The sequence below is a fragment of the Taudactylus pleione genome, unplaced genomic scaffold, assembly GCF_031769625.1.
Source record: "Taudactylus pleione unplaced genomic scaffold, aTauple2 ptg000360l, whole genome shotgun sequence".
In the NCBI taxonomy this organism is placed as follows: Eukaryota; Metazoa; Chordata; class Amphibia; order Anura; family Myobatrachidae; genus Taudactylus; species Taudactylus pleione.
The window spans coordinates 1,486,311-1,495,842 of record NW_028284761.1 but is presented as its reverse complement, the minus strand read 5'-3'; positions in this window follow the sequence as shown (position 1 = coordinate 1,495,842).

The window sequence follows — 9,532 nt, the reverse complement described above, 5'->3', positions numbered from 1 at the left end:
AGCTCCGGGCTCTGCTCTGCCTGTTAGAGCAGAGCAGGAGTCCGGTAACCGGGGGAGACCCTAGATAACGTCATCTCCAGGTGGCGTTATTATCACAGGGCTTTCTCCAGTATTTTTTCACATTTTATTTTTAGTAAATTCCAGGCAGATTGCATACTAAAAATATGTGATAATTAAGGCTTGGAGTAGAATTTTACAAATTCTACACCAATTGTAACTTTAGGTGAAACTAAAATAATGTTAAAAGGGTGTGAAAACACCCTTTTTCACTTTATTTTAGTAAAAAAATATATAATAAATAGAGCCCTTAATCACTATAAAAGGCTCAATTATGTAATTACAAAGAGCCTTTGAAAGTGTTTTAAAGATAAAGCTTGGTCTCAGATGCTGACAGGTGGAAAATTAAAACTATAACATTGGGAAAGTTAATTTAAGGACACTTGACCCCTAAGCCACTATTATAAAAAAAAATATGTATTTATAACAGTACAATTGATAGCGTCTAATTCACTAAAAAGTTGCACAGCGCCTGTGTCACACGATGTTTATGCGCAGAGGAACAGTAGCGATTCAGACGTGCAGTCTCAAAAATCTATTGGAATTGTTAAGTTAAAAGAGTGTTCTGTCAGTTTTAATATATAGCTCTATGCTATAACCTAAGGTGATTTAAAGTACAGTAGGTTATTTGTATGTGGTGTACTCTGTACAACCAGGAGTAGCTAGGCAATTGTAGCCCCCATAAGTCTAAAAGTAGGAGCTGCCACTGCTTACAATTGTCCTTCTGTCTGTTATTAAAGCTGTTACGTCGCTAGCCGGGTCTCGCGCATGCGCATGTCGGAGCTGGCTCCGGCGTATGCATGCGCAGTGGCCAAACATCGACCCACTCGCGAGCGCATAGCGCTTGCGAGCAGGTCTGAATCAGGCCCACAGTTCAAGGTGTGGCAAGCAGGCTAATGAGCTGAGATGGTTGCAGACTATGAGGTGGACAAATAGCCAGAGACGAGACTTGAACAGAGTGGCCTTGAGGGCTGTGAGCTACTCTAACAACTGAGGTGTAACTACTGAGCCGAGCAAGGTACAGACAGAGGAGTTGATTCAAAGCTGTTCGCTAGATGCGATCGCTCGCACGATGTGAATGCAAATTGCGTAGGCGGTGCAATCACACAGAAATGCATTAGCACGCCCAGTATTTCTTAGAGAGCAATCACATAGTGTATGCAGACACCCACCAGCCTGTCTTAAGATGCCCACTTGTGCACGTCATGTCCAGGAAGTGTATGCAACCATCGGTACATCGGATACGATCGCAGCGCTTGAGGTTGACCATACCCTGCTTCAAGCACTGCGAACACTTCAGTGTAAAAACAAGCCAGGTGACGTGTACTATGATGCTGTCTTATAATTATGCACACCTCTAACACGCCGTTGAGATGATCAGGCACGCCTGCGTTCGCACCTCCACTCCCCCGTTTTTAATGGCCAGCCCCTGTTACCACTTACAAACATCTTCCCCTGTCACTCACTCTGCTGAGCTGTCTATGCGCAGCGAGCGAATGCCTTGTGAACTTTCGCTAAGGTATGCGCACGGGTACTACGATGCATACTCATGTACAGAATGCATACACAGTGCATACCATCGGCAACAGCGAGCATTTGCATCTTAGCGATCGGTTCTGAATGAGCTCCAGAGTTCAGTGCGGCCTTATGGGCCGTGATGCGGCTTAGACAGCCAGGGTGTGGCTAGTGAGCCCTGATAGTATAGACAGAGTTTAATGTGGCCTAACAGGTGTGATGTGTCTTAGAAGCAGCTTTGAGAGCTGTGATATACTTGGCAAGGGTGCGGCCTAGGAGCCGTGATGAGACTGAGACAGCCGATGTGCAGCTACTGAGCCATTATAGTACTAACACAGTTCAAGGCCTAGAAGACCATAATGCAGGAACCATATGGTAGACAGGAGTACTCAGACGCAGCAGGAACACAAACTGGAGGCAGAACCGTAAAAAAGACTTTTTGGTGCCCTGCGCCCCCTCCCAATTTTAATATAGGGATATAAGATAGTGCACCTGAAAAAGGGCCATGGCTTCATGGGGAAGGGCCAGGGAAGAGATAAGGGTACTCCTGGGGCAGCCAGGAGATGCTGGGGATTGAAGAGGAGGAAGCTACCGGAAAGAATGATAATAAACACTGCAGTGATTATGATAGAGAACACTGCAGGTAACATTAGCTGAATGCAGACTGACACGACTAGACAGAACTGTGGTAATAATACAGCATGGCTGAATACTGACAGGATCAGGATACAAGAACAGTTGAACTGGGTAGACCAGCAAGAACTCATGTAACTGTGAACAGAGCAGCATACACTGGTAGTCAGACAGTATAACCGGCCCTGAGTGCAGGGCTGGCTGTAACTTATGAGATGCAGGATCCAATCAGAGGCATTTCCTGCAAAGAACCTTTCCTAATGACAGTGTAGTGTGCAGCTGGGTTCAGCACACAGAGAGACAATTATGTAGTGTGCAGCTGAAGTATGTACACAGACAGACAGACAAGATTACAGCTTAGACCTGAAAACAGACTAGACAGAATTTCCAGCTGCCTGCAATAGCTGGAACAAGGACAAGACATGATGCAGTGTCCCAGTAGCAACTATGACTGGGAACTACCACCAAGATGATCTGCTAACCGCAGATCCTAACAAAAGCCTGACATAGAGCAATATGCCAGTGGAGAAGTCCTTCTGCTACTGATGACACAAATTACAGTTTGCCTTCCTTGACTAGGTTTCAGACCTTATCCAACGACATGTTGGTAAGGTGTTGGTTTTTGGAGGTGACTTAAATTGGGCCCTGAACCCTGATTTGGACTCATCCAACAGACTGGTCAGTTAGTCCAATAAGCTTCATTGCAGGGTTAGATGGACTCTGGTTGACATGTGGTTTATTCATCACCCTACTGTTCATGACCACTCTTTCTATTCCCTCCCACACAAGATTTACACTAGGCTGGACTATCTCTTTGTGTCCTACAGGTTTCAGCACATAGCGGTCAGTTCAGCAATCGGTCACATGTCCTGGTCAATATGCCAGTGGAGAAGGAGCCCTTCTGCTACTGATGACCCAAATTACAGACCTTTGTCAACAACATGTTGATGGGGTGCTGGATTTTGGAGGTGAGTTATATTGGGCCTCAATCCGGATTTGGATTCATCACACATATTGGTCAATTATTCCAATAAACTTCATTGCAGAGTTAGATGGACTTTGGTTGACATGTGGTGTATTCATCATTCTACTGTTCATGACCACTCTTTTTATTCCCACCCATACAAAATTTGCACAGGTTACTGCACCTAGCGGTCAGTTCGGCAATTGGTCACATGTCCTAGTCAGACCAAGCACCTGTTTCACTCATGGTTAGGTTACCTACTCCTTGTCACAAGTCTTATTAATGGTGCCTTAATGACATCTTGCTTCAACACCCATATTGTAAACAGCAGATTGTAGAGGCCCTAGGGGTAAATTTACTAAAGTAAGAGTTTTTAAAAGTGATGTTGCCCATAGCAACCAATCAGATTCTACTTAACATTTAACTAGCACCTTCTAGAAGATAATAGCTAGAATCTTGCTATGGGCAACATCACTTAAAACTCACCTCTAAAAACTCTAACTTTAGTAAATTTACCCCCTAAAGTGTAATATTGCGGCATTTTGATTTGCCGGGCACCTCCTAGATCATGGTCTGGGAGGCTCATAAACATGTACTTAAGGGCATTCTCTCCTCCAACTGCTCCAGGTGTTTGGCAAGGTCTCTGATCTCTCTCCTTTTTCCTCTCAGTCCCTCCTCACTTGTATTACTTACCATACAACCTACTATGTGAAATATCAGAATTTAGTTTTTGTCTTCTGTGAGATAAAAATTAATCACAAATATGGATTTTCTTTGGGAGGCATAATTAATTTGTGATTTTCAGAGCACAGGGTAAAATTTTGTAAACATGCCACAAATTTATTTATTCATTTTCGCCATTAATTCGATAATCCCAAATTAAAACATTGGGGTCTGGTCATCATATGTTAAATGGCCTGCTAACTAGGGATGTGCGCCGGACCATTTTTGCCGGATTTGGATTTGGTCTCGTCGTCCGACTTTGGATTTGGATTTGCCAAACTACGGTGCCTGGCTTTGGATTTGGATTTTTTTTTTTACAAAAATTGACAAAAAAAAGCTAATAATTGGTCCTTTTTTTTCTTCTTAGAGTATCATTAACCTCAATAACATTAATTTCCAGTCGTTTATAGTCAATTTAGACCACCTCACAGCTTATAATATTGTTTTCAACATTATTGGCCAAAGGTTGCAGTGAGCTGACTGGTTACTAAGCGACAAACCAGCGGCGCAGCGGCACAGACACCACAATTTAAAGCACATCTATGACACATTGCCACACAGCAGTGGCAGAAATGAAAAGTAGTGCACCCACCCAGTGGGGTACGGCCAGCAGAATCACAGTACTTGTTTACATAGTGGGCTACGGCCCAAGGAGTCACAGTGCACAATCTTATTCACATTCCACCCCTGATTCCCATGACACCATAAAGTAGTGTCCCTTATTTATGTTACGACACTCAGTAGTGCCCCTTTTACACAATGCCCACAGTAGTGCCCCTTTTACACAATGCCTCCAGTAGTGCCTCTTTTACACAATGCCCACAGTAGTGACCCTTTTACACAATGCCCACAGTAGTGACCCTTTTACACAATGCCCACAGTAGTGACCCTTATACACAAAGCCCACAGCAGTAATGCCCCTTATACAATGCCCACAGTAGTAGTGCCACTTATACAATGCCCCCAGCAATGGTGTTCCTTACACAATGGCCCCAGTAGTGGTGCCCCCTATGCAGTCCCCTTAGTAGTAGGGCCCCCTATGCAGTACCCCAGTAGTATTATGCCACCCAGTAGTATGCCCCCCATTAGCATGCCCCCAATACTATGCCCCCCAGTAGCAGTGCCCCCATTAGCAGAGGCCCCCAGTTGTAGTGCCCCCATTAGCAGGCCCCCAGTAGTAGTGCTCCCATTAGCATGCCCCAAGTAGCATGCCCCCAGTAGTAGTGCCCCAGTAGTAGTGCCCTCATTAACATGCCCCCTGTAGTAGTACCCCCATTAACATGCCCCCAGTAGTAGTGCCCCCATTAACATGCCCCCAGTAGTGGTATGCCCCCTATTAGCAGGCCCCCAGTAGTAGTATGCCCCCCCTTAGCAGGCCCACAGTAGTAGTATGCACCCCCAAAGCAGACCCCCAGAAGTAGTATGCCTCCCACTAGCAGGCCCCCAGTAGTAGTATGCCCCCCAGTAATGCCCCCTTACACACACATAAAAAAAAACTTACCTGAATCCCCGCTCCTGCCGCCATCCGATCTACTCTGCTGTATCACGCACAGAGGGAGCCGGAAGACGGAGCTCATGAGTGAGCTCCAACCGGCTCCCTCCATGCAGCAGCCAATGAGAGTCTGTGTGACTCTTATTGGTGGCTATTACAAACACACAGCTGCCACTGGTGGCTGTGTGTTTGATCTGTGTAGGGCAGACGGCTATCACAGCATTCTGCCGTGCACTAGAGGAGCACTGACGTCAGATTCTCTCGTGAGAATCCGACATCAGGAGGCTGTGGCTCGGCCTCGAACGAGGATCCGAGTCAGACGGGGAACACCTGAACAGCGTACAGTGGACTCGGATCCCCAATGTTCGGAGCGCTTCGGATTCCACAGAATCCGAACCCTCATCTATACTGCTAACCATACCAAAATGCTAGTTTCTGCATTACCAGGCCATTCATCATCAGGGGTCCGAATAGAACCATCTGATATTTCAGCAAACTCCGAAAACTTTAAGTCTTCGGAGTTTGCCTGCTCGAACAAGCCCCACTTCTTCCAATGGGAAGGAGTTCCAGAGATGCGAAGAGGCATCCAAGCGGATCCCTCCGCCGCCGCCGCCTCTTCACTGACTTCACACATGCATAGAAGTGTGACAGGGGAGAGGAAAGTGAAGCAGCTACCCCTGTAGCTTTACTACTAAGAGCAGGACAGCTGCATTTTGGAGCAGCTGTCCCCGAACGGGAGCAATGATGAATTACTCCTGTGATAAGTATCCCCCGCATATGGACCCCAGTGATGAATAGGTTTTTGAGCCCGGATTCTCAACTTATTTTATAGCCTTTGTTCACCATTTGCAGTAATAAACTCTACTGCAACAGTACACACAGCTAGGCTAAAAAAGAAATATGCTAAACAAATAGTATTGTAAATGACTGAAACTCCTTTTTTACTGTTCATTCTTCTCGCTACAACAAATCCATGAACTAATACCATATTTATATTTTTTTATCAAGGTAGCTTTATTTTGCAAACAGTTTTGTACTTGTGTCAGTGGAAAAGATATCCATCATACTTGCATAATGTCCTCATTGACATTTACTTGTAGCAGTTTTGAAACTTGAACAATAAATATCTTATTCTAGTACAAAATACATTTTCTCAATCCTTGTGAGACTGTACATCTCTTTCAGTGCAGAGGATTGCACCCTTCCATGGGGGATAGATATTCTCTTTCTTCCAATCTTCTATGAAGAAAAGGTATTATGACTGTACGCGCCAGATCTTCAGATTTTGTAAATGTTGCCCCCAGGTAATTATATTATCAGAGAGATGACTAAAACCAAAACAGAGATGTCCCTTTAGGAAAACCCAGATATACTGTAAGTAAAAAACACCATGAAATTCAGTTAGTTCTACTCCCAATTTTGTCTCCTGATATTAAGGTATAATTCTACCTAATACTAAATAATGCATTTTGGATGAGATTTTAGAAGATTTATGTAAAATAACACTGTTATGTTCTGGGTTGTTTGTGGACCCGGGGTGGTAGCAGGAGCGATCACAGAAGCAGATTTGAAAATAAAACTAGGATTTTTAATAAGTGCTTGAGTAGATATATAATGTGGCAGTAAACAAAAGTCCGGGAACATATAAATGTGCACAAGAGTTCTGTGATGGGAGTAATGGGTTAATGTCCAAGAAAAGCAATTAGAGCTGTCCAGGTGTGCAGGTAGTGAAACTGAAAATAATCAAGCCAGGTATGCAGGTAGTGAACTGAAGCAATGAGCAGGATGTCAGCAGGCTCAGGCACTCAGGTATGGGCAAGGGTAATGGAGGAAGTGGGGTAGTCCAGTGGGAGCTAGGAGCTGACAGGCAGACTGGCAGACAGCGAATTCACAGGAACAGGATAAGCACAGAGAACTCCCTCTCAGCTAGGCTGAGATACACGTTGCACTGGCAAAGAAGGAAGGCACTGACCCTTCCTAAATACCCCATGCCGTGCTGTTACTGGCCGGAGGGAACATGTGACTTACCAGGATTGGCCAGCCGCATCACATGGCCAGAAGGCAAGATGGCGGCACCCATGCCAAACGGAATGGAGACGCCGCCAGGCCTTACTAGCGCAGAGTGACAACAGGCCAGCACAACAACGCGCGCAGCCAAAACCCCCCCGCCAGACACCAGCTCCGCCACCAGACAGCCTGCACCACAATGACCTCACAGGTAACACTCGCCTAGCGCCATGCTGAAATACCCTGGCCGTGACAGTACCCCCCCCTTTTGGGGTGGCCTCAGGACACTCACCAGGCTTCTCTGGATGGGCAGAATGGAATCTCCTGATGAGCGTGGGAGCGTGGACATCATGAGCATTGGTCCAGTAACGTTCCTCTGGACCGTAACCTCTCCAGTCCAGCAAATACTGTAGATGACCTCTGCGTAGACGAGAGTCCAAGATCTGGGCGACCTCAAACTCAACTCCTCTCTCTGTCTGGACTCGAGGAGAAGCAGGTAGAACACTATGGAACTTATTCAGGACCAGGGGCTTCAATAAGTAAATATGGAAGGAATTAGGGATTTTTAGGTATGGGGGTAACTGTAGACGATAGGCCACTGGATTAATGACTTCTGTTATGGAGAAGGGACCAATGAAGCGTGGTGCAAATTTCATAGAAGGAACCCTCAGATGAAGATTCTGGGTAGACAACCAGACCTGGCTTCCAACTTGCATGCGTGGAAATATTCTACGCTTTCTATCGGCCTGGGACTTATAGCAAGAGGATGCCTTCAACAAATCAGATCGTACTTGAGTCCAGATGGCAGTAAAATTCCGCACCGTGTCCTCCACGGCCGGAACATCGAAAACAGGCAGACTTCGGAATTCGGGAACACGAGGATGAAGGCCATATACAACCTGAAATGGCGTTTGGTTAGTTGACGAGTGGTAGGAAGCATTATGTGCAAACTCAGCCCACGGCAGCAAGGCAGCCCAATTGTCCTGGGAAGATGACATAAAAATTCTTAAGAAAGTCTCTAGATCTTGATTAACTCTCTCGGTGGAGCCGTTGCTTTGCGGATGGTAGGCTGTGGAAAAGTTTAACTTCACTTGAAGAACAGAACACAAAGCCCTCTAGAATTTTGCAGTAAACTGCACACCACGGTCAGAGACAGTTTCAGCAGGAAGGCCATGTAGACGAAATATGTGTTGGACAAACAACTGTGCCAGGTCAGGGGCAGAAGGTAACTTCTTCAACGGTATATAGTGGACCATCTTAGAAAATCGATCTATTACAACCCAGATAGTGTTGAAACCTTGAGAGACTGGCAGGTCTGTGACGAAATCCATGGAGAGATGCGTCCATGGACGTGATGGAGTAGGTAATGGAAGCAATTCCCCAGCTGGAGCTTGTCGTGATGATTTATGCTGGGCACAGGAGGAGCAGGAAGAGATAAACTCCATTATATCTGCCTTCATAGAAGGCCACCAATAGTGTCTTTTCAGGAACTCCAAGGTCTTCCGAGTGCCTGAGTGCCCTGCAAAGCGAGAGGAATGTGCCCAAGTGAGAAGCTGCTTCCTTAATTCCGGGGCCACAAATGATTTTCCCGTAGGAGGCTGAACTTGTAATGTGGTGAAAACTCTTGATTCCAAGACAGGTGTATTGCTTTGATTTTCAGATTGATCATCACAGAGGAGAGATCTCGATAGGGCATCAGCCTTCTGATTAAGTGCTCCAGACCGGAAGGTCAGGGTGAACTGAAACCTGGCAAAGAATATTGCCCAGCGGGCCAAACGAGGACTCACACATTGGAGGTTTTTGAGAAATAGGAGATTTCTATGGTCCGTAAATACAGTAAATGGAAACTTGGTGCCTTCTAGCAAATATCTCCATTCTTTCAACGCCAACTTTACAGCTAGTAGTTCTTGCTCACCTATGGCATAGTTCCTTTCGGCAGGTGAGAATTTTTTAGAAAAGAACCCATACGGATGGACTCGGTTATCCTCATAACGTTGAGACAAGACTGCTCCCACAGCTTCAGATGATGCGTCTACTTCCAACAAAAAAGGCCTGTCCAGATCTGGTTGTCGAAGAACTGGTGCTGAGATAAAGGCCTGTTTTAGAAGATGAAAGGCAGACTCTGCCTCAGGTGACCATTG